This window comes from Chiloscyllium plagiosum, unplaced genomic scaffold (assembly GCF_037043375.1).
Source record: "Chiloscyllium plagiosum isolate Xiang-an unplaced genomic scaffold, Cpla_swu_hap1 HiC_scaffold_26, whole genome shotgun sequence".
Taxonomy (NCBI): domain Eukaryota; kingdom Metazoa; phylum Chordata; class Chondrichthyes; order Orectolobiformes; family Hemiscylliidae; genus Chiloscyllium; species Chiloscyllium plagiosum.
In genome coordinates, this window is record NW_028270164.1 from 6221706 (window position 1) to 6247744 (window position 26039).

The 26039-nt window shown below is 40.6% G+C and overlaps 1 protein-coding gene across 3 annotated transcripts in view; it reads left to right on the top strand.

Moving 5' to 3' along the window:
- The window catches only part of rap1aa (RAP1A, member of RAS oncogene family a), a 126711-nt gene that overhangs the window by 37679 nt on the left and 62993 nt on the right, over window positions 1-26039 (top strand). Inside the window, exon 1 of one of the 3 annotated variants that reach the window (XM_087973445.1) lies at window positions 21277-21298. The exons of the other annotated variants lie outside the window; for them this stretch is intronic. The gene's annotated coding sequence lies outside the window, so the exon portion shown is untranslated. Of the gene's footprint in view, window positions 1-21276; window positions 21299-26039 lie in introns of those variants that run through there. 3 annotated transcript variants of the gene reach the window in all.

Genomic DNA, 26039 nt, shown 5'->3' on the forward strand with positions numbered 1-26039 from the left:
CTGGTGATCTAACATTTTGCTACCTTTATCCAAATCATTAAGACGTAAGTAATTGTGGCCCCAGCCCTGATTGCACTGGCATTCCTAGTTACAGGTTGCCATCCTGAAATTGTCCCATTTACTCCAACTGTTGTGATTTTTTTACATTGCAAATATACGATCCTTAACACTGGACTCTTAAGTAGCCTTATGCACATGTATCTTTTTTATCAAATGCCTTTGGGAAATCCATTGTCCCTTCATCTCCCCTTCTTGCTTCTTAGAATTCTAATAACTTTGTCAGGCATGGTGTCCATTTCAGAAAACCATGATGACTCTGCTTGCTTTTTATATATTACGAATGCTCTGCTAGTCTATCCTTTTTCAATAGACTCTACATTTTCCCAATGACAGATGATAAGCTAAATGGTCTATAAGTACCACTTTGTCTCCTCCTTCACTTTCCTTGAATGAGGGTGTTAATTGGCAGTTTTCCAGTCTTCAGACTTTTCCAGAATCTGAATGTCATTGATGTACTGTCCGTAGCTACTTTCTAAAATGGCCTAGGATGCATTTTATCAGGTCCAGGGACGAATCTGTCTTCTGCTCCATTTAGTTCCCCTGTTTTTTTTTCCTCTCATGGTTAGTTTGCTTATTTCTGTCCCCTTTAAGATCCCAACAGACATTGGTTTTTGATTTCCCCAACCAACAGCTGTAATAAGTAAAGGGCAGTATTTCATGTTAAAACTTTATCTTGCTACAGTAAAAATACAAACTTCATTTAACAAGCAACTAAAACCCTTAAAGAAAAAGTACTTTTGCAGTGACTAGAACGATCAAAATGCCTTGCAACCTCTTGTGTCCCACACTCCTAGAAGTTGTGCCATTTTAAAAAGAAAAATTTGCATCTTTGGCTCATTTCACATTGTCCTAGGTTACGATTTCAAGTGTCCTTCCACTTGACCAGAGTTTCCTAGGTATGATCATGAGGAAGGTCTCCCTTGATAACTCCTTGATTCTTAAATCTTCAGGAGTCCATTTTTGTTCTTTGTTTTTCAGCATAAACACATTCCTACAAGCATTCTGGTTCATAAACATATCATCTGCATTGTCTCATTATAGCAGTGCCTTCCAACTTTCCTGATTTTCCTCACCAGTTTTTTAAATTCGTGACCTTGAATTGTACACCAAAGAAAGTAGTCCTCACTCTGCCTTCAAAACTTCTTTCAAATGAGAGAATTAAAAATTTTTTAAAGTGCTTTCATAATTTTAATATCCATCTTGATGTCTCTTCTAATAGAGATAGTTGCAAGACTGTAGCTACTAGGACTATGGTTTCCATCCTTATTATCAGTTGCCTGCGCAATTCAATGCTTATCTCATGGGGTCCTTACACTTGTGCACTCTCGTCCTTTTGACCTTGTTTTTTACATACTGGTCATTATCTCTTGACTGTTATGCTAAATATACCTATTTAAAAAACAAACAAACTTTGGCTTCTATGGGTTTATGGGGCAGCTCAGTGGTTAGCACTGCCTCCCTCTGTGCCAAGGACCCAAGTTCGATTCCAGCCTTGGGCATCTGTGTGGAGTTTACACATGCTCCCGTGTCTGTGTGGGTTTCCTTCGGGTGTTCAGGTTTCTTCCCACAGCCCAAAGACATGTGGGTCAGGTAAATTGGCCATTCTAAATTTCCCATATTGTTAGGTGCATCTGTCAGAGGGAAATGGGTTTGGATGGGTTGCTCTTCGGAAGGTTGGTGTGGACTTGTTGGGCTGAAGGGCCTGTTTTCACACTAGGGAATCTAATCTATGGATTTATCCACTATTTCCCTGCAGATTTACTCCACTGTGTATTTTAATCCATTTCCTTTAAAACCTTTTCTGTTGAGTGTTCCCATTCTGGCAAGAATAATGAAGATAATAGACTAGAAGAGTAGGGGCCATTTATGTTCCAGCTATTGACCTGGCTTCAGTTGATTTGGCTATTTGGCCTTAACATGTGTATCAGTTCTAAAATCTTAACCCATCATCCAAACATCCCCTTGCCAAGACTATGCTTTTAAAGTTATCATCCAGCAAATGTTAACATTTTGCATCATGTCCACATGATTCCAAGTACAAGCAATGCTTCTATGAAGTGGTGTCTTGGCAGCAATTTCTCCAGAGTTCCCATATACAGCATAGTGGAATTTGGAGTAATATTACATTTGTAATGGCTGTCCAAAAGAAGTGCAAGCTTGGACAATGCCACAGTCAGGATTGTAACGATAATGTTCACTGCTTTTTTCCATTTTCTTTGAATAACCATTGGCTGGTTCAGCAACATTGCAAATGTGGTGTAACTTTTTAAAGGATGTTAATCTTGTGCTCAGCTGTGCACTCCTATTCAGATTAGAATAAGTCAGTCGTTTCATTCTTTAGTATGTTTGCTGACTTTTTAAAAAAAAAAAAATTCCTTTGTGAAAATTGCAAATCAGTGACCTTGCTGATATTCAGGTTCTCTTTCTACTATGAATGAGAGCGAAGACTCTTGGGAATATTTTGTTACACAATGTTCTCAGATATTAATTTTTGTTTTAAGAAAGGAAATAGACTAAATATTTCCAGTCTGAACAATAGATCAGAAGATTGTAGAAGGTTGAATAATATCTTCTACAATTCAATGTGACTATGTAGCTGTTAAAACTCCTTTTTAATACTGTTCTTGATTTATGAATTTAACAGAATACTGGAGGAACTTTTGGTCTGGCAGCATGTGTGGTTAGAAATAGTTAATATTTTAAGTGATATGACTTCAGTTCTTAGCAGTGAGGACTGAGGTATACTTTTACAAGCCCATTTTTAGGTGCCTTGCATTAGGAAGAATGTCACCAGACTGGGAGTCATGCAAAAGAGAAGCCTTTTTATCAATGTTGGAAGAGAGTAGTTTCAACAAGTTTTCATGAGGATGTGATTGTTTATAGTTGCATATTTCTAAGATGACAATAGTTTGCGATATCTCTGAATTGCAAACAGTACTGCCATGATCCATCTATTCATGTAAAGTTGCACCTGTAACACAATCTTTCTTTTTCTAAGATGAAAACATGGTCAAGCATATCTTTTTGTTTCTGTAACTTGGGGTCACATTCAGATTTAGATTCCAGTGTTTCTAATGCCTCAGCCATTGCTATTCAATTATAGCTACTTTGGATGATATTGGACATTTTTTCTTTGAATTTACCAGAAATGAGTGATCAATCATATTCTTGATTTCTTTATTGGGGACGGTGTTGTAGTTATTTATACATCACATCTGAAGCAATATTCCAAGAATATTTTGCTGTACCAAATGGTGGCATTGCCCAGCCTAAATTGACATTCTTGCGTGCAAACGGGCCATTTAACACCAGTTCATAGCAATATTTATGCTCCACTTGGTGTCTCCTCCTTCCTTGTAATAAACCTCTTCTCCCCCTTATTTGCTTAAGTATCTTATATTTTAACCTGTAAAAAAATTCATTAGTCTCAAATTAACTACGTTTGCAAAACAAACTCGTGACAAATCATTCTTTTCTATTTTCGATACTCATCGTTTTAAAACACTGGGGATAGGTGCATTGGGTTTCAACTTTGTTAACATTAAAGGGAAAATAAGGTTCAGATTTGTTTGGGTTGAAGATTGTTTGTGGAATTCCCCACACCTCATTAGTGTAGAAATAAATTTCACATTTTAAATCCACTTCCCTTCAGAATTAACTTGAAAATAAGTGTCGCTTGGTAAATGAAGTTTATACAAGATCACCACCGCCTAGAGAAAAGCTTTAACTTTGTTGGCAGCTGACACCAAAAAGTAATGTTTTTTTTCCCTACAGGTGACCATACATTTAAAAATGTACCCTTTGACATCCGGCTATACCTCTGTCCCACTCCTAAAATGAATCAAAATGAACAACTTTCAGAACAGATTAATGGGCTATCTTCTTCGCTAACTAGGGTGATTTTTAACAATGCAAATTGATGTAATTACCAGGAAGTTAAGTTTCGGAAGAGGTATACTTATCTGTTTCTAGCATGTACTTGTCTGAGTTATTACATTGTAATTATATTCAACAGTAACGATAAGGTTAACCTAAGTTTTCAAAGACAGACAAAAGTAGGACTGGAGACCTAAATGGAAACATCTAAATTTAGATCAGAACTAGGGAAAGGAGAGAAGACAATCTACTTGGTTTCTAACAGGGTATAAAAAGATTATTGGGAATATATAAAATAATTAAATGCAGTGAAAAAGTTACAGTATTGGGGCAGGGGAAATTTGATGGGATAAATCCACATTTAACTTTTTAATGTCAGCAATTGATAAGTGTATGCCATAAAACCTTTGAAGAGAAACCAATATCTCTGACTCCAATTGTTGCTGTGATCAAATAGCTAGTGGTTTTTTTTCTCTCCTGAATCTGTCAGCAGTAGAAATTAACTTGACAGTTGTTGAATGACTTGCAACGTAGATGTGGACTGTATAACTTTAGTGTACAGTCTATTAGTTATGGCCATTAATACAATGGAACATTTTTGTTACAAACTATCACAACGTAACATATTAGCAGGGTAGAATACATACTGGTCAAGCCTGCCTCATCATTGATAAGATCATGCTGTCAGTTCCCTTGGAGTCTAAAATATTGACCGTATTGAAGGCTGAGTAATAAACGAATGAGCACAATGAACTTGGATTCAGCCAGCGAAGATAAAAGCTGTACGTTCTAATCCCTGTTTATCAGCATCTGGTAAAGAGCCTTGCAGATCGCACTGCTTCAGACTTTTTAAAAATTATTTGAGAGTTTGACTAATCAACAAACTGGGCAGTGATTTCCAGAGGCCAATCACCTGGGTGCAAGGTTTTCTGTCCTGTCCTACTATCCCTGTACCGATCACCTTACATCTGTGCTCTAGTAATTGACCTCTTCACTAGGGGATGGTAGGGCTTCCCTGTCTGCTGTATACAAGTCATTCATTATTTTATACAACTCTATTATTATCACCCCTCAGCTTCCTCTATGCTAAGAAAAACAGCCCCTTTCCAATCTTTCCTCAACTATAATTGAAGTTCTGACGACATTTAATTACATTCTGAAAAGGAGATTTATGGCCTTCCTGTAATGTGACCTTTTGAGTTTTTAGTTCCAGCCATCACATTCCTGTTGTTAACTCACCCAATTTGTTTTATTACTTCATGGGAATTTGGGAGTCACTGGTTAGACAAGAGATGAGCACGTTTGTGGTCTCGAATCACAGGTCAGACCAGACCTGACAGACTTTCTTTCCGATTAGTTCACCAGGTATGTTTTATGACTAACAATAGTTGTGTAATTGCCATCAGACTAACTTTAAAATTCCAATTTTAATTTAAATTTCAGTATGTCATTGGAAGTTAATTTGGTTTGAAGCCTATATAAATATTAGCCTGGTCAATTGATTACTAGTCCACCACATTACCACTGTCATTCTATCCCATATGTTGCCTTTACCATCTTATGTACTTGTTGCTACCTTCAGGGACCTATGGACATGCAATCCAAGGTGTCTCACTGACTTTACTTCTCCATATCCCTGTTTGTCTTCCTTTGCTTTGATCTCTCCAAAAGCTCACCCTCTACTTTCCTGACATCAATCCCAGTTGCCACTTGTCTGCCAATCAACAAAATCATTATCTTGCTATAGTTGCCTGCTATACTTTTCACTTTTGATTTCCTGGCAAGTTTGTGTCCTCTGCAAATTTCCCAATTACACCTCCACGTCGCATACTCCATTTGTCGCCTTAATTTCCTACTTTTGTTATTGGTAAATCTGAGAACCTTATCCTGTCTCTCTTATTAGAAGTCAGTCGAGTGTGGTGCTGGAAAAGCACAGCAGGTCAGGCAGCATTCGAGGAGTAGGAGAATTGATGTTTTGGGCATAATCCCAAAACGTCTATTGTCCTGCTTCTCTGCTGCCTGACTGCTGAGCTTGTCCATATCCCACACTCCGCTTTGATCTCCAGCATCTGCAGTCCTCCCTTCCCCTATTTGAAATTACTCAATTATAAATGACCAAACTCCTGCACTGACTGGGTACCCCTCTTGCAAGTCTGTCAACCTGAAAATGACTTCATTCTTTTTAAGCAATTCTCTCCATGTAATGTAAAACTGAACCACATTGTTATAACAAGCTTGCATGTGGCATCGCTTCAAATATACTGTTTCTATTTTATCTACTTTGTTTTAAACACAGGTACAACTAACAAGTCTGAGATTAAACACTTTTTTTCCCTTCCATGAAACCAAGCTAAGAGCCCTGCTGCTGCTGCTTTAATCGGTTCCAGCACTTTCCTGATTACCTGAAACCAATTGCTTTCACTTTTAAATTAGAGCCTGTAGAAATCTTGTGGAACTATTTGAAGTTGACTTAATTTACATGAATATATTTTTATCATCCAAATGGTAATGGAACAACTTCAATTACTACTTTATAAGTTATTAAAAACAATGAATTTTTCCTGTCTGATCCAAGCTAAGAGGATAATTGTCAGAAGTAGTTGTGCAGCTCCATGTACCTCCATCCAACTTTTCTTTTACATACCATCTTCCTCTTTAGTCTCCGATGGGATAAATCAGACATAAAACTAAGAATTGTTGCGATGCTGGAAGAGGACATTTGGCTTATCTCCACCAGCTGTTCAATGTGCATTATGGATTGAGCAAAAGAACATAAAAACAGTTGCTGGAAATTTGAAATGAAGTGCTGGAGAAACTCCACAGAACTCAAGGGTCATTGATCTCCACCTTCTACTGTAGAAGGAGACGAGCTAAGAAAGAGGAGTATTGTGTTCAGCTCCTTGGGACTGCATATCATTCAATAAGATCATGGCTGATCTGCTCAAGGTCTCAATTTGTTTCATGCCTGCTGTTCAAAGCCTTCAACTCCTCTGACCTAATCTCCACAACTCTGGAGATAAGACACTTGCTACCACCTAAGACATTCTTTTGCACCTCCATTTTAAATGTCACCCTATTCTGTAAAGTTCCCCAACTCTGATTTCTTTTTACTCTGTAAAGCCTCCTTTAATCTAATGTCTCAAGGTCATGCTTCACTCTTCTAAACTCATGAATAAAGGATTTACCTGCTTAGCTGTTCCTGATAAATTAAATTAATCCCTTTATTCCAGGAGTCAGTCTTGAACAGCCTCCCATGCCATTATCTAGATTAGTGGTGCTGGAAAAGCACAGCAGGTCAGGCAGCATCAGAGGAGCAGGAAAATTGATGTTTTGGGCAAAAGCCCTTATCGGGAATAATGCCATTATATGCTGCCTTAAATGAGGACCAAAACTACATGGTACTCCAGATGTGGCCTAACCAATACCCTACCAGTTATAGCAAGACGTGTCTGTTTTTAAACTCTAACCCCCTAATGATGATGGCCAAAATTTCACTGCCTTAATTGCTTGCTGCATCCATTAGCTGACATTGTTTCCTGAACACTGACACCTCAATCCCACTGTGTCGCATGTTTTGGAGACTCCATTTTGAACAAAGTCTACCTCCCTTGCTCCCTTTGTTTCTACCAAAGTGCATACCTCACTTACCTACTTTAAACTCTTGCCAAGAAATTACCATCTCACTCAAGTTATTTATATCCTCTTGTAGGTTCATTATGTCTTCATCACAACATGGCCTCCCACCTATTTTTGTATAATCAAATTTTGAGTACTCTACTCCCCTCCCTCTTCCAGGTTAATATCTTAAATAATTGCGATCTTAGGACTGATCCTTGTGGCACTCCACTGGTTGCATCTTTTCACTGAAAAGGAACCATAATTCCTGATTCTCCATCTTGTGTTAAGCAATTTTCATTCCATGCAAAACACTACCTCCAATACTAAGCTTCTATTTTCTGCAGTCACCTTTATGTGGGGCCTTTTGGAAATCCAATTGAAACTGCAACTACAAGTTTGCCTTGTAATATCCTCTTGAGCTTGTGCAACTTTGTCAAATGTGATTTTTCTCCTGCCCCCAGCCATGTTAACTGATTGCATTATGTTTTTTTTAATGTCCTGCTGTTTTTGTCACTCCTGATAGAGACTAACAACCTTTCCTCCCATTATCACCTTGATTATCTGGTCCATTTGGGACATTTTAATGACATTTGTCTGCTCCCCTTTCATACCCTTTTCATGCTGTTCATATTCAGATAGTCAGTCATTTGACCTTTTTGAATGCATTGGTTGACTCCATCTGGATGTGTGGTGACAGCAGTGCATTTTGGACCAGATCAGACTACTTGTGCAAAGGTTTTGTTTTTCCACTGCTATATATTTAATCAAATCACATTAAATCTCATTTGAATCCTTGTTTATGAAAAGGACCAGCTTCCTCTTATCTACTCTATCCAGACTCCATAATTTTGAAATTCTCCCAGGTCTTTCTCTGGCTACCCAACCTGTCCAATCTATTCTCTCAACTGAAGTTTCTAATTTTTGGAGCTGTTTTTGTAAATCTCATGTGCTCAGTCCAATCTTTTGTGACATCCTTCCTATAGTGTCTTGGTAAAGAGTTAAGTGCAACAATTTAGCTAAATTGTGAAAGTAATATCAGTAAATTAGATTATGCACTTTAATGCTAACTTGAGACTCAAAACACTATGCTAAATTAAGACGACTTAAAATTTAGACAGTTGCACATTCATGCTTCAAATGACTAATACAAGGTTGCTGAAAGTGAGCTAAATTTGGAATTGTGGGTCAAAAACTAAAGTAATTTTTACGAATCATTTTTGATTGTTTTGTAACACTTGCTCACTCCTGCCAATATGACTTTTTGTTAGTGATATGTTGAAATGGTCAACATCAAACTTTGTTTTGCAAGGATAGATCAATGTTGGACTTTTGGAATAGTTTCTTTTGTGGTCAGTAGTAATTTGGCAAACTAAATTTGAGTGCAGTTTGCCAGCACTTTTAGCTTGGTTCTTTTCATAGTAACTGTTGCAATACTAAGTTGAGGGCATCACGTTCTGAATCCAGTGACCATGTAAATCTGGTGTAAATTAAAACATACAGAAAACTAAGTAGTCAAGACAGTAGATTTTGGGACAAAGTCTCTACTAGCAATGGAAACAAAGACCTGAGGGCACAGGCTTAAGAGTAAAGGAAGACCTTGTAAAATGGAGATAAGGAGAAACTTCTGCCAGAGAGGTGAATCTATGGAATCCATTCCAAAGAAAGCTGTGGAGGCCAGATAGAGTATATTTAAAGCTGAGTTAAATAGGGTTATTGGGTATCAAGGGTTATGGGGAGAAAGCTGAGAATGGGGTTTTTAGCCATGATTATTAGCCATGATTTGAATGGTGGTGCAGACTCTGGGCTGAATGCCCTAATTTCAGGTCCCATGTTTTATGGTCTAAGCAGCATGCTTGACTCAAGTTTGCCCATCAACTAAGGCGCAAGCCAAGTGTTTGGAATATTTTCTTATTTGTATTGATGTCTGCAGCTAGGTCTGTCTTGTGGTGCAGCAGTAGTGTCCATGCTCCGGACCAGGTGGTGTGGGTTTAAGCCCCGCTTGCTTGAGAGATGTGTAATAACATCCCTAAATAGGTTTATTAGAAAAATAGGTTGATTTCTGCAGCTCCAAAAGGTGTAGCTTGTTCCATAATAAACAGTCCTCTACAAACTCAGCAAATCTGGTAGCATTTGCAGAGAAGCCTGGATGTTTCTAATCCAATATAACTTCAGATAGCTTAAAACTGAAATTCTCAGGACCTGATTAGGTGTACCCTAGAACTCTGGGAAGCAAGAGAAGTGATTGCTTGGCCCTTGCTGGGATATTTGGATCATCGCTGGTCACAGGTGAGGTGCTGGAAGACTGGAGGTTTGCTAACGTGGTGTCACTTAGGGGATACAAAAAAGCCAGGGAACTATAGACCAGTGAGCCTGATGTCAGTGGTATGCAAGTTGGAAGGAATCCTGAGGACAGGATTTATTTGCCTTTTGGAAAGGCGAGGACTGATGTGGGATAGCCAGAGTCGTGTGGGAAATCATGTCTCAAACTTGATTTGAGTTTTTTTTTGAAGTAGTAAGAGGATTGAGGGCAGAGCAGTGGCTGTGATCATATAGACTTCAGTAAGGCATTTGACAAGGTTCCTCACAGTAGACTGGTTAACAAGGTTGGATCTCAAGACAGAGTTGGCCATTTGGATATAGAACTGGCTCAAAGGTCGAAGACAGACAGAGGGTGTTGCTGGAGGGTTGATTTTCAGACTTGAGGCCTGTGACCAGCAATGTGGCAGATGGAGTTTAATCTAGATAAATGTGAGGTGCTAGGAGAAAGTGAGGACTAGAGATGCTGGAGGTCAGTTGAATGTGGTGCTCAAAGCACAGGTCAGACAGCACCCGAGGAGCAGGAGAATCAACGTTTCAGGCATAGCTCTTCAAGAGGAATGAGGCTTGTGGGCCAGTGTTGAGATAAATGGGAGGTAACTGGGAAAGAGGTGGGAGAAGGTGATCGGTCAGAAGGGGCAGTGATGGACTGGTCTGGAGGGTGGTGCTGAGGTGGAGGCTTAGAACTGGGATAATGTGGGGGGAGGGGAAATAGGAAGCTATTAAAATCCACATTATCCCATGTGGTTGCAGGGTCCTGAGGTGGAATGAAGTAGTGTTCCTCAAGGTATTGGGTGATAACAGTTTGGAGGCCCAGGACCTGCATGTCCTTGAGTGGGAGGGGGAGTTGAAATGTTCAGCCATGGGGCGATGGAGTTACACACCCCATTCCTGATGCCTTTCCCTGCCACAGCAGGAAATGCAAAACCTGCACCCAAACACTCAACTCACCTCTATCCACTGCCCCAGGTGGTCCTTCTACATCAGTCAGAAATTCACCAGCACCACTACCTATGTCATCTACTGCATCTGTTGTATTTGGTGTGGTCTTCTCTACATCAGGGAGACAGGATGCCACCTTACGGGTCGTTTTTAGGGGAATATCTCTGGGACACCCACACCCACCAACCCTACCGCCCCTTGGCTGGACACTCCTCCACTCAAGGGCATACAGGTCCTTGACTAGCTCCACCACCAAACTGTTACTACTTGATATCTTTTTCTTCTCTTCCCCCACAAGATTATCCCAGTCACAAGCTTCCCAACTCAGCACTGCTCTCTGGGACCGTCCATCACTGCCCCCTCTGACCTATTGCCTTCTCCCTCACTTTGATCCACCTATCACTTTCCCAGCTACCTCCCCTCAGCCCCGGCCCACAAGCCTCTTACCTGATGGAGGGCTTATGCCTGAAATGTCCATTTTTCTGCTCGGATGCTGCCTGACCTGTGCTTTTCCAGCACCCCACACTCTCAAATTTGAGGTTCTGTATTTTGGATAGGCAAATCTGAGCAGGACTATTACATTTAATGGTAAGATTGAAGGGTAGGGAGGAGTGTTGCTGAACAGAGACCTTTGGAGTGCAGGTTCATAGTTCCTTGAAGGTGCAGTTACAGGTAGATAGGATAGAAGCATTTTGTATGCTTTCCTTTATTGGAAATCTTTGAGTATAGGGAGGTCATGTTCCGGCTGTCCAGGACATTGGTTAGGCCACTCTTGGAATACTGTGTAATTTTGATCTTCCCTCCTATCTGAAGGTTGTTGTGAAACTTGAAAGGGTTCAGAAAAGATTTACAAGGATGTTGCCAGGGTTGGATGATTTGAACTACAGGAGAGCCTGAATAGGCTGGGTGCAGTTTTCCCTGGAGTGTCAGCTGAGGGGTGACCTTTAGAGGTCTATAAAATCATGAGGGACTTGGATAGGGTAAATAGCCAGGGTCTTTTCCCTAGCGTGGGGAACCCAGAACTAAGGGCATAGGTTCAAGGTGAGAGGGGAAAGATATATAAGGGACCTAAAGGATAGATTTTTTTCAGAGGGTGGTGTGTGAATGGGATGAGCTGCCAGAGGAAGTGGTGGAGGCTGGTAGAATTGCAACATTTAAAAGGCATCTGGATGGGTATATGAATAGGAAGGGTTTGCAGGGATATGGGCCTAGTGCTAACAAATGGGACTGGATAAAGTTAGGATCTATGGTCAGCATGGACAAGTTCAATTGAAGGGTCTGTTTCTGTGCTGTACGTCTCTATAACTGCCATTCTGACCAAATTGGCTGATGCATTGTCAGCAGTGCATACCACATGACATAGCAATTAATTTTTCATTCTTTTTACTCAGACTATTCAATGGTGCTGGATTGAAGCTTTTCTCCCTCTGTGTTGTTTAGTGTAAATGCGTGTGACAGTAAACCCTTCAATCATCAGAAGGCGATTCAGCACATTGAGTTACTGTGCAGCAATCCTGGCTGATCTGAACCCTCAACTCCACTTTATTGCCTTTCCCACTAACCCACTATTTCCACCACTGATTTTAAAGTTATGTATCTCTGTTTGGTTCTCTTCCTGAGGTTTCTCTCAAGATGCAATTTACACACACCAAATTCTGCAAACATTTAAAGTTTACTAAAGTTAGTACAAGCTGGGTGCCACCACCACCCCCCACCCCCTCCTTAGCTGCCTTCACAGGTGTGCGGAGTAGAGTCAGTGAGGCCCTGAACAAATAAAACAAATCCCCTTTATATAAGTCAGTTGGCAATGCTTACAGATATTCTGGCCACTCTCCCACAGTCAAATGCCACTCGAGACAACCCCCAGTTATTTAGTCGCAAGTTAGTCCAGGTACTGTGGTGGAATGAGCGCATCCTCTGAGCATATGCAATTGCTAATTCCCAATATTGGGGGATAGGGAATCACTGAGCCAGGAGATCATCTGCATAACTAAGACAAAGCAGGTGCGACGTATTTCTGGCCAGAACGTGTTTCTGGATGGAAGAGATTGAATTCTAGTATAACTTTACAATAGCAGGGGGGTAATAGCAAATGACTGTCTAAATGAAGTGTAAATTACAAAGATCATCTGCAGTCTTTCATGATTGTCACCCCCAGCCAAAGACAGTGTAGTTTAACCCTTTAATATTACATTAATGTCCAGAGATTCCTATTTTTAATCTTTTAACATTACGTTTCTGCATTGAATATACTTAAGTCTCAACAGCGCTGGGCAGTAAAGAATTCCACAGAATCACTACTAAATGAAGAAATTTCTTAACTCAGTTTAAATGTATGACCCCCTAAGTGAGATTATACCCCTTGCTCCTACACTTCTGCATTTTCTGCATCTATCCTGTCAGGCTGTTAAGAATCTTTGTATTAATGCAAGCACCCTTCTCCTAAATTTCAATGAGTATGTTGAGTTCCAATCTAGTCACCCTCTCAAGACAGACCCTCCATTCCTGGTATCAGCCTTGTGAACCTTCTCTGGACTGTCTCCAATGCCACTATATCTTTTATTTTTAAATAAACTGCCTAGAACAGTTCAGTATTTCAGTTGTGGTCAGACTAATACCTTGGCTGCTTATTTTTATACTCTATTCTCTTTTGAAATAAAGAGCAGCATTCCATTTACCACTGAAATTTGGATTCTAGCTTTTTGACTTGAATATATTGCTGTTCTTTCCATTACACTGGGCTAAACTTCTTCCTGATAGTGGATTTGTATGCACCACATGGAATGGCAGCAGCTTAATGTGGCTCACTCCTTTAGTCCAGTTCAGCAAGAATGAGAAATGTTGGCCTTGTCAGCAATGCCTACATTCAATCAACAAAATAGTTTTTAAAAAAAAAAATTACTCCAGTTGTGAAAGTATCCAGATCATTGGTTGGATGATAGTCATTCAACTTGGGCTCCCTAGCCTCATAATGCTGATCGTGCCTAATGCTAGTCCTGTGCAATGTGTAACCAAAGTTGTCTTAAACCTCTTACCTCCTTGCTTACTATGATCTGCCTGTACTGCTCATGAACTTTGGTACACGTGACAATAAATCAATCAGACCTCTAGGTACTTATCTTTTTGACCTTGGATCAGAGTAGTTGTGGTAACAATGAACTGTGGATGTGGAATTTTATTTCCAGCACACATTATTAATAACTGACCTACTTGCTGCCCAGATTTGAAGTAATGAGCCAGTCTCTGGGCTTCAGTTTTAGTTCTGTGATGTGACACTTTGCAACTCATAAGATCTCTTTTTAAATCCTTTCTGACATGTTGCTTAAGTGTGCTTTCAAATGCAACTGGCTAAACTTTGGCCCTGAGTCATCAATCTCTGGAGCCCACCTTCAACTTTGCCATCTAAAATCATTGTTTTTGTCTCGAATTAGCTCTACCACATTATCCTTTGTTCATCTGACTAGTACTACTTCATGTCTCAGCTGCAAGTGACTGAATGCCATATCCTGCACATGCACGTACTTTGGTCCAACTTGTCCTTGACAGCCAGATATCCGAACCTAATCCAGTTCCATTGGCCAGCATTTGACCCGTAATACCTCTAAAGCCTTCCTATTCATGTACCCATTGGATGCCTTTTAAATGCTGTATTTGTACCAGCTGCCTCCACTTCCTCAGCTAGCTTGTTCACACTCCACTCTACACTCACCACTCTGGAAAAGATTGCATGTTGGGTCCCTTTTTAAATCTTTCCCCACCTCACCCTAAACCTATGCCCTCTAGTTCAGGACTTCCCCACCCAGGGAATAGGCCTTGTCTATTTCCCCTATCCATGCCCCTGATGACCTTTTATAAGCTTGTATAAGGGCCGCTCTCAGCCTCTGCTCCATGGAAAATAGCCCCAGCCTGTTCAAACCCTCTAGTCCTGGAAACATCTAGCCCATGAATACATATCAAAGCATCCAGTTAACACCAGGGGACATAAGAGTCAGCCATTTAAGACTGAGATAAGGAACTTCTCCACTCGAAGGTGAGTCTATGGAACGCTCTACCCCTGAGCTGTGGTGGCTCAAGCATTGCATGTGCTCAAGATAGATCAGTAGTGATGTAGAGAATGAATATTGTTTGTAGATGTGGAGCCAGTTAAGCAGGCTATAGGGAGAGGTTGAATAGGCTAGGGCTGTTTTCCCTGGAGCATTGGAGGCTGAGGGGTGACCTGAGAGGTTTATAAAATAGAGGGGCATGGATAGGATAAATATAGTCTTTTCCCTGGGGTGGAGGGAGTCCAGAACTAGATGGCGTAAGTTCAGGGTAAGAGAAACATGAGACCTAAGGGGCAATGTTTTCACGCAGAGGGTGGTATGTGTATGGAATGAGTTGCCAGAGGAAATAGTGGATGCTGGTATAATTGCAACATTTAAAAGGCACCTGGATGGTATGTGATTAGGAAGGGTTGAGGGATATGGGCCAGGTGCTAGCAGGTGGAGCTAGATTGGGTTGGGATATCTGGTCGGCATGGACAAGTTGGTCTGAAGGGTCTGTTTCTGTGCTGTTTTAAAAGCAACCATGTCATAATTGACATTCAATCAAGTTCTCTGTTTTCATGATGTTGGTTGAAAGAGAAATTATATGGATATGGGAGAACTTCCCTGCTGTTCGTCTTCAGTTTCACAATTAGTCTTTTAACTAAAGTTTCTTGCAGAAGTGTATGTGAAACTATATTTTGAAATTCTCAGGTCTTTGGCACCTATCTGTCAACTATTGTTTTTCCTTTAAATGGAAGAAACATTGTTTGGAGTGTTGTAATGGTGTTCATCTGCAGTGCACATTGCTTTTGTTTTTGAGACCATTTGTCAGTTGGCATCTCTGCAGTCAGCTGGATATGAGAGCAGTGGTACATAATGATGCACAGTGGATCCTAAAATATGAGCCTGCAATCTCGATCTTTATTTTTAAGCTGGACCTGATTCAGCTATATAGTTCTTAATCTTGTGATGAGATGAAATATATGAACAAATCAACGGCACACCATGGGCTCACCCATCTCTGGACTCCTAGCAGAAACTGTAATGCAAAGATTAGAACAAACAGTCTTACTGCAAATTCAACCCAAACTCTGGGTCAGATATGTGGATTTCACCTTTTGTAATCATTAAAAACACAAATAGAAAACACACACTGGATCATCAACGCCACACTCTCGGAATCTGATTCACTAGAGGAAGAAAAGGACAACCAACTCCCATTCCTCGACGTGATGGTACAGAGAATTCACCACAAAGGTATACAGGAAAGCCACACACACAGACCAAGTCCTGAACTACGAAAGCAACCACCCCAACTCTCTCAAGTTGCATCAAGACACTTCAGAAGGGCCACAATACACCAGAACTGCAAAAAGAGGAAGAAGAACACCTATACAACGTATTTGCCAAAAACAGATACCCCTGCGATTTCATTAACAGATGCCTAAGGGAAAGACAATGGAATGAGGACTAGCCACGTTACCATACATCAAGAACATTTCTGAACTGACAGCCAGACTACTGTGACCACTAGGACTCATAACAGCACACAAACCAACAGCCACTCTCTGACAACTCACCAGGACACAGGATGAGCAAAACCAACGTAGTGTACAAAATCCCATGCAAGGACTGCACAAACACTATATATAGGACAAATGGGAAGATGGCTAACGATCCGTATCCATGAACACCAACTAGCCACAAAACGACACGACCGGCTATCCTTAGTAGCCCCACACAGATGTCAGGCAGCAGGAGTTCGACTGGGACAACACTACTGTTATAGGACAAGCCAAACAGAACAGCCAGGGAATTCCTAGAGGCATGGCACTCATCCACAGATTCTATCAACAAACGCATCGACCTGGACCCAATATACCAGCCACTGCAGCTATCAGCTAGAACTGACAACCGGAAGCGGCAGAGACAAACCACTAAATGCCAGAGGAAACAACACAGAAGCGCTTCACAGGAGGCTCCCAAGCACTGAGGATGTCACCTAGACAGGGGATGAAACTTCTGCAACACTTTCCCAACTCGGCAAACAGAACCACAACAACGAGCACCCGAGCTACAAGTCTTAAATTTTTTCACTTGTCCTGCAATTCTCCTTCCTGATGCCCCTAAAATTCATTCACACTTGCTAAGCATAATTTCAAAAATCATTCCTAGTACCTTTTTTTAAAATTCTTTCCTTGTAACTGTTTTTTAGTTGACCCTCCTACTTCCCACCACCTCCATGAGGATTGTTCTGGTTAGAAGTGCTGCTGCCCATTTGTTGCCTGCAGTTCCTGAAACCAAATAATGCATCATTTCTTAGATGCAAATCGAACATTTGAAGTAATTTGCTCAGATTATCTATTTGCCATATAGCAGGAATCTAAAATTTTAACTGTAGGACACTTAGTGTGCAATACTTAAATATTTGCTGCTTGCTGAGCTTCCATTCAGGTTGCCAGAAACTTTTAACTCTGCTAATCGTTCACCCTTTGCCCACTGTTCGCTTTGTAGCTTGTATTTGCCAGCCAGACAATACTTGTGGCAAAAAAGCTGAAGAACTGCAATGTTATAAATCAAATAAAATCAAATTGCTGGAAAGGCTTAGCATGTCTGGAAGCATGTGAAGAGAAAGTAGTTAATGTTTTCAGGTCCAGTGACCTGAAATGTTAACCCTGTTTTCCCTTCACAGATGTTGCCCGCAGTTTCCGGCAATGCTTTTGGCATTTGCATCAGGAATGTTTTAAGTATGGGAATAGTAATTTTAAGGTAAAGTCTTTCAATGTGCTAGATTAACTGTGGTCCTAATGCAAAGAGATTCATTATTACCCAATTAAGTTGTTTTGCAGAATATGGCAGTCATAAATCTGGGCTTCCGAGGGAATGGGATTAATTCCATAGCTCGTTCAGTGCAGGCGCAATGGCCTCATTTGATCCTCGAGGCTAGATTATACTGTTCCCTGCAGTTACATTTGGTTGAATTTTTGAAATATAAGCAAAATTTATGCTAATTTCAAAGGCCTGCCACTACCATAGCATCTGTCTCCTTTTGCCTTGTAGGCAAGCTTGCTTTCTTTTGAATAATTGTAGCTATTGCAAATTTGTTCATTTGTATGGGTTTGGTGCATTGTCATTATTTAGCCTTAGTTTCTTGTGGGTGTGGTGGAGAAAGGTAGAGGAATTTGTGATTGCCAAGCATGGAATTCCAGGGAGATTAAGTTTGGCAGCAATATCCAATGTACAAAAAACATTTACATACAAATTGAGTCCAATTACAATTTTACAGAAACTGCAAGAATTCATGTTCTGATTTCCTTTGCTATAGTCAGTGTCATATTATTGGAAGGGCTATTATATCTATTTTGCATGTTGTATATTACACTAGCTATAAATATTTACCTTTCTGTGCATCTGTCACCTTTTAATATGGTCTAAAGCCTGCCTTGACATGAGATCAAAAGAACAATCTGTAATGACTATATTGGGCTTTATTTTTGCCTCATTGAGAGATTTGAGAACAATTGACATCTTCTGAAATCGCGCCAGAAGTCATAGCTGGAGCTGTTGCACCATTTTGCACCACTGCTGGAGTGTGGATCAGTATTTAGCAATTCCCATACAGCAGGCTAGTAATTTTAAAGGGGCTGCCCTGATTATTGCTTGCTGTGAAGTGAAAATAAATGGGATCAGTTTTCTTTTGTGGGAACTGGGACAGCAGTTTCTTGATATTCTGCTCGCCAACTATGGGAACTAGAAAGTGATTCTAGATCAAATTTCAGTTTGGCCAGCATCCCATTGTCATGAATGGAGACCCAAAGGTAACTAACAAATCGTGGCTGCATGAGGTGACCAGTGAGGTGCATAAAGTGACAGGTGACAAAATCGCAAGTGATTTTACACTTAACTTCTATCCTTGGGCTATTAGCATTGTGCAACTCACTATATAAATAGAATCCGAGATGGTCCAACTTGTCCATGCCAACCAGATATCCCAACCCAATCTATTCCCACCTGCCAGCACCTGGCCCATATCCCTCCTAACCCTTCCTATTCATATACCCATCCAGATGCCTTTTTAAATGTTGCAGTTGTACTAGCCTCCACCACATCCTCTGGCAGCTCATTCCATACACGTACCACCCTCTGCGTGAAACAGTTGCCCCTTAGGTCTCTTATATCTTTCCCCTCTCTCACCCTAAACCTATGCCATCTAGTTCTGGACCCCCACCCCAGGGAAAAGGCTGTCTATTTATCCTATCCAAGCCCCTCCATGATTTTGTAAGCCTCTAAGGTCACCCCTCAGTCTCCAACGCTCCAGGGAAAACAGCCCAGCCTGTTCAGCCTCTCCCTATAGCTCAAATCCTCCAACCCTGGCAACATCCTTGTAAATCTTTTCTGAACCCTTTCAAGTTTCACAACATCTTTCCGATAGGAAGGAGACCAGAATTGCATGCAATATTCCAACAGTGGTCTAACCAATGTCCTGTATGGCTGCAACATGACCTCCCCAACTCCTGTACTCCATGCTCTGACCAATAAAGGAAAGCATACCCAAACATCGCCTTCACTATCCTATCGTCCTGTGACTCCACTTTCAAGGAGCTATGAACCTGCACTCCAAGGTCTTTGTTCAGCAACACTCCCTAGGACCTTACCATGAAGTGTATAAGTCCTGCTAAGATTTGATTTCCCAAAATGCAACATCTCTCATTTATCTAAATTAAACTCCACCTGCCACTCCTCATCCCATTGGCCCATCTGATCAAGATCCTGTTGTAATCTGAGGTAAGCTGTTTTTCTACATGTAGATTTAAGAAATCTATAGGCTTAAAATTTTAGCTGTTTCTGTTGTAAATGTTATTTGTATTTGAAGATTTTTAACATTGTGTATGCTTGGCTCCTAATCATTGCAATATTTCCCATGATCCTCTTCACTGAAAGTGACATTGTCATAAATAGTGAATATTTATTTTCAAAATTGAAATTTTTTGCAAAGTCTTTGAAAATGGCACAGTAAGTTGATGTGGACGTAATGGAAATTTAAGTGTACAGTAGAATTATTTTAAGCCATGTGAGCAGTAGGAAATGAACTGCTTCAGGATGTCTTGCGTCCATTCCATTTTGCCAGATTGTTTTGTTGAGGCAGGGTTTTAAATATGTTGGCTTGAAACATTGCCATAGCTGTTAAATAAACATACTAGTAAATAGCAATCAAATGCAAATCAAATGTATGCCACTGTTGGATGTTATAGTCTGTAACTTATCTATGATATAGATGTGTTGGCATTCAAGGGTTGCATAAAGATTTGTAGCTTGGGTGCCGGTTGCCATAGTTGTGATTGTGTTCAGAGCTGGAAAGTTGATTTGCTGGCATTTGGTCCCCTGTCTAGGTAACTTCTGTCCTGTAGAGCCTCCTGTGAAACCTTCACAGGAGGCTCCAAAGCACTGAAGATGTCACCTAGACTAGATGAAACGTCTGCAAATCAACTTTCCAGCTCAGCGAACGTACCCACAACTATGGCAACACATTGGCAGTTACTACAGATTAGATTTTTGTTTCCCTGCAGTGTGGAAACAGGCCCTTTGGCCCCAACCAGTCCACACCGACCCTCCTGAAGAGTAACCCACCCAGACCCATTTCCCTCTGACTAATGCACTGAGCACTATGGGCAACTTAGCATGGCTAATTCACCTGCCCTGCACATCTTTGGACTCTGGGAGGAAACCCACGCAAACATGGGGAGAATGTGCAAACTCCACACAGACAGATAACCCAGGCTGGAATCGAACCCAGGACCCTGTGAGGCAGCAGTGCTAACCACTGAGCCACTGTGTGCGCGCCCCCCCCCCCCCTTCATGATTGCATATTCCAGTGTTAATCGATACATTAGTGTCTCACCATGTAACTTGATTGGGAATCTAAATGTGGTGCATTATATTTTGATTACTAAATAAAACATGAATATGACTATGCAGGTAACAGCAATATATAAATTTGCATTGGGGCATGTCTTTATTTCAATGTGTTTTTAGTTTAAAATGGTGGGGCAAAAAGTTGCACAAGTGTATACTTGCCCATTGAATGCTTTACCTCAATGGTTATTAAATTGTTAAGCTTGGGGTATGGATTTTGCTGATCTTTATTGCTGTCCCCAGCTGCCCTTTTGACTGTTCAATCCATTTAATGAAAGTACTACAGTAGTGATGTTGAGCTAGTGAGAATGAAAGAACAACATCAATTCAGCCAATTCTGAGAAAGGGTCACAGGACCTGAAATGTTAACTCTGATTTCTCTTTGCAGATGCTGCCAGACTAGCTGAGCTTTGTTTTCATTTCAATTCTGTATAGTCTGCTACTTGAAGGAAACCTGAAATAAATCTAGAGGCTGGTATCTTGTCACAAAGTCACCTTTATTTACATGTGTGTTGCTCTTGGCACTCTTCCAAATTCTTCTGGGCCAGGTGAGTGAGCAGAGTCTCTGGCACTCCTGTTTGTATGTGTCTGCCAGGGCTCCCTGATTGAACCCAGGTTAACAGCCCCAATCAGGGAACTCTTATTGCAAAGTCCACCTGGCTGAACTTGCAACCAAAACAGAGTATTAGTATTCCAGTATTTTTAATCAAATTTGGGGGAAGTGTTTCAGAAAGCTTTGGCAGTGTATCCTGTAGAACAGGGCACCCCAAAGAGGGACCTTGAGCTCTGAGGCAGCAATGGCCTATGGAGCGCCAATAAAGTTATAACAACTGTGCTCTCTCCAACAGCATGGACCCCTCCATAAGCCCACTCTCTCCTTGCTAAGGGGTGATGACCATTCTCTAGCCTCAAATTACTGCTTTGATCTGGAAGGTGTTAGGCCTGTTGTGTAGCTACACCCATTAAGCATACTGTCATGCTTTTGAATTGTTTGTAGGTGGTGGAGTGGCTTGTTGAATAGTGTGCACTTAACTGTCATATAGGCACATTTCCTTACCTGTACGGTGTTCAGATATTTTCCAGTAAAATTAATGGGTTTGCTTAAAACCATGGTGAAATAGGCATAACTTCAGTTAATTTCCAGTGAACAATTGTTCTATCATGCAGGGTTATGGTCACCTGCACTAGGGGCCTTAAGTAGGGCTTCTCAAAACTTTTGTCTGGTTTTAATTTGCAGTGAGATAAACAGATACCTCTAACTGTTTATACGTAGGACAAAAGCATGAGGAAATCGATGCGTACTGTAATCAGACTCTGGCAGAATTGAATGTTTTGTATTAAATATTTTGACCGGTTAGAAACCTCCGTTTAAAATGTGGCCACCATGTAAATTTTTATAATTTTCAGTTGCTAGGGAAAATCACTGGCATTTCTTTGCTCTTCCCCAGATTTGTATTTTAACACTTCATATAACATTCCCTAAAATTAAGATCATTTTACCACTCCTGAACAGTTCCCACAGCTTTCTCTTCCATGCATTGGCTTATTTTAAAATTTCTGAAATCAAATAACTATTTTGATAAATTTGTGGATCAAATATACATTTTTAGCCACGTTTTAAACGTAACAATAGATATAGTCACAGATTACAGCCATAACCTAATTTAGTTTTGTTCTAGCGAAGCAACACCTCTTTTTGTTTGGAAACTAGTTTGTGAAAAAGCAGTTGCTGAGTGTGACTGTAATACAAATTGAACAATTTGGCAGGGAATTGCAATTGTAAACACAAAGATTAAATTTGTATTCTTATAGGCATTTGGTGATCAGCTGATACATTGTGTGCTTAAGGGCAAATTGACATAAAGATAGTGTAAATGGAAAGGGTCGTACTTCGTAGTCTACTTTATTAAAACCTATTCATTTATGTTCTGATTGCTGATAAATGTGAAAAATTGCACATTGTATTTCAGTTTTTTGGCATAGTAAGTATTTAAGTAAAAAAAAGTTCTTGTCTGCATCATTGCTGTAATCTTTTTCATGATCTTGCTGTCTTTGGAAATTTGTTTGCATTTCCTGAGATTATTTTCACTCCTCCTCCTCAAATCACTGCCTGAGTGCTCTTGGTTTGTTACTTTCCTTAGTTATGGAATTTGTTGACACTGACATTTTCCACCTTTTAAGGTTTAGGCCTAACCCATGATTTTAAAGTTGCTTTTGCCATGATCATTCCAGGGCTAGACTACATGTGTCTAAGGTTCTGTTAAATATTTTTGATTGAACGTGTTCAAAATACTGTCTGACACCAGCAAAGTACAGTGCCATAACATGGTAGAATCTAGCATTCAGTTATGAGTGAAAAACTTTAAGGGTAAATCAAAGGAATGAGGTTAGAGTGAGTTGGTCTGGACTAGGAAAGGAGCTTAACAACAAAATGGTTGAGAACCAATGGCCTATATTCAAGTAAATAATTCATAATGCACACAGATTATATCCCAGTGAGGATGGATAATTCTAGGAAGGGAACTGACCATCATTAACAAAAGCTGAAATTCAGGATAGTATTTTATTTTTAAAACTCACCTAATGTAAAAATGAGGGTATGCAAGGATGCCTTCCTTGAAGCTCTCTTCCTCCCTCCTACAAGGCCTGCTTGGCGCACTTTTTTTTTCCTCATTCCCGAAGAAGGGCTCATGCCCGAAACGTCGATTCTCTTGCTCCTTAGATGCTGCCTGATCTGCACTTCTCCAGCAACACATTTTCAGCTCTGATCTCCAGTATCTGCAGTCCTCACTTTCTCCTATAATACAAAGACATTTAAGAATTTTAAATGGGTAGAAAGTGGCCCTAGTGAACAGAGGCCCCCAGTGAATAAGGCTGGGGAACTGGGCAATGGCAGAGAAGTTGGATAAATACTTGTCATTAACCTTTGGATGGCAGTATCTTCCAAAATAGCAAATAGAGGCAGAAGGTGGGGAAGGAGATAAATGCAAGAACTATGGGGCTAAAGGCTGAAGTCCCCCTAGACATGCATCCTAGGATATTTGAGGTATTAGACACAATTGTAGAAATCTAAGAATCCTTTTGATTCTGGAAAAGTTTCAGAATTGGAAAACTGCCAATATAATATAGTTCAAAGGGAGGGAGACAAAAGTAACTACAGGCGAGTTAGCTTGATGTCATTGGGAAAATGCTGGCATGCCAGGATGTAACTTGACATTGATTTTTAACTTTGTCCGCTCCAGTTCAACGCCAGCTCCTTCAACTATAAGTAATCAGTCAGACCATATATCCAGAGAAGATTCACCAAAGTTGATTCTGAATATGAAGGGATTTTATTGAGAGGTTGAGTATTTCAGGCTATATCTTCTGAACACTCCATAAGAGACCATATTGAAACATGCAAACTTCTTGGGCTTGACAGGCTAAATGTGGCAAGGTTGTTTCCTTTCTGGGAGAGCCTAGATCTAGAAGGCATGAGTACAGAATTTTTCATATAAAACATGAGGAATTTCTTCAGAGGGAGGTGAATCTGTGGAATAGTTTACTGCATAGGGCTGCCAAGGCTGGCATAAGTATATTCAAGTGAGATTTCTAATCCGTGAGGGAATTGAGGTCTCAGGAAAAGGTAGTGTAGATGAGGGTGATCAGATCAGCCATAATCTCATTAGCACAGCAGGTCAAATGAGAATAGTCTACTTCTACTGTCCTCTCAAATTATTCCAACATCTGTAGTTGATGCCTCCTATTGACTTCCTCCTCTAAGCTATTAATAAACTCACTGCCTAAAGTTCTTGGTGATCTCTCATTTTATTGTTGGTGACTTTGAAATTGAGAAACTAAAACTCAGGCGTCCAACAAACAGTTGCACACTCTTGGCTATGGCATCCGCATATCCTTTACCTGTTCAATTGCTCAGGTGAGCTTTTGTATTGTGTCAAGAAAACTTTCATTATCGTATCATCCAAAGTACTTTCCAACTTCCAGATTTCTACTTGAACTTTTGTCCATTGTTTAAACTTATCCTTTTTCCGAGAAAGCTCATGTACCACTCTGGCATCTGTCTAGTCTCAAATCCACTTCTTTCCTGTTCGCCTTTTCAGTACTTGACTGGATGTTCAGCTTCGCACCTCATCATTATGTAAGCTGAAACCTTAAGGTAGGGAGTGGCTGCGCTGAAACCAAAATGACGTTTGGCTCAGTGTGGCATCAAGAAATCCTAGTGAGTGTAAGGTACTGATTTGTGGATTTTTGGAGACACTTCATTGTAGCCCTAGTTGGAAGCTGCGCAAGTTCTTAGAGTAGCTTTCTGTCCAGTAATTTCAACTGCTTTATCAATTCTGTTATTGTTGAGAATGGGGTTAATTGGTGATCATTAAATTTCCTTTATAGTACTTGAATAATAAAGGAACCAATGCAAAACTGTAGCAGGATTTTGAGCATGCAGGTAATCTCTGCTGTCTCCAAGATAAACTCCACCCATTTTCCCTTCATTTTGGGACCATGACCCAATATTGATATTGTGGTATCGTAGGCTGCTTTCTTTAAATCCCATATTTACACCTGACTTTTCCTTGTCACTTATGAACAAAAAGGACAATGCAGAGGCATTAGTCATTGGGGGTTCAAGTTAGGGAGACAGATGGGAGGTTCTGTGGAATGAGACACTCACGGTCAGGGCGTTGCCTCCCAGGTGTCAGGGTTCATGCAGTCTTGAGTTTTCAGTATTCTTGAGGGGGAACAGCCCTAAGTTGTATCCACATAGGCAGAGAGAGAGAGAGAGATGGGGATTTAAGGCAGCAATTCAGGGAGCTAGGGTGGAAGCTTAGAATAAACAGTTGTTATTTCTGGTTTGTTGCCCATGCCACGTGCTAGCAAGGTAAGAAATAGGGAGAGAAGAATTTAACATGGGGGTGGGGAGGTTCTTGCTAATGCTGTTCTGGTGGGTTTAAACTAATTCAGCGGGGGGATGGAACCTACTGTAGAGTATACAGCATGTTGAGTAGTGAGGTTTCAAGGTCTCAAGAAGGCACTGGCAAGCAAGAAGGTGGTATGAAGTGTCAACTTCAACACTAGGAGCATCCAGAATCAGGTGGGTGAGCTTGCAGCCATTTCAGAGATATGGGTAGAGCAGGGGCAGGAATGGTTATTGCAGGTTCTGGGATTTGGGTCTTTCAGTAAAAACAGAAGATGGTATGACATGGTTAGTCAAGAAAAGTATTACGATTACAGAAAAGACGTTTGAGGACTCATCCACTGAGATACAATGGATTGTGGTGAGAGACAGAAAAG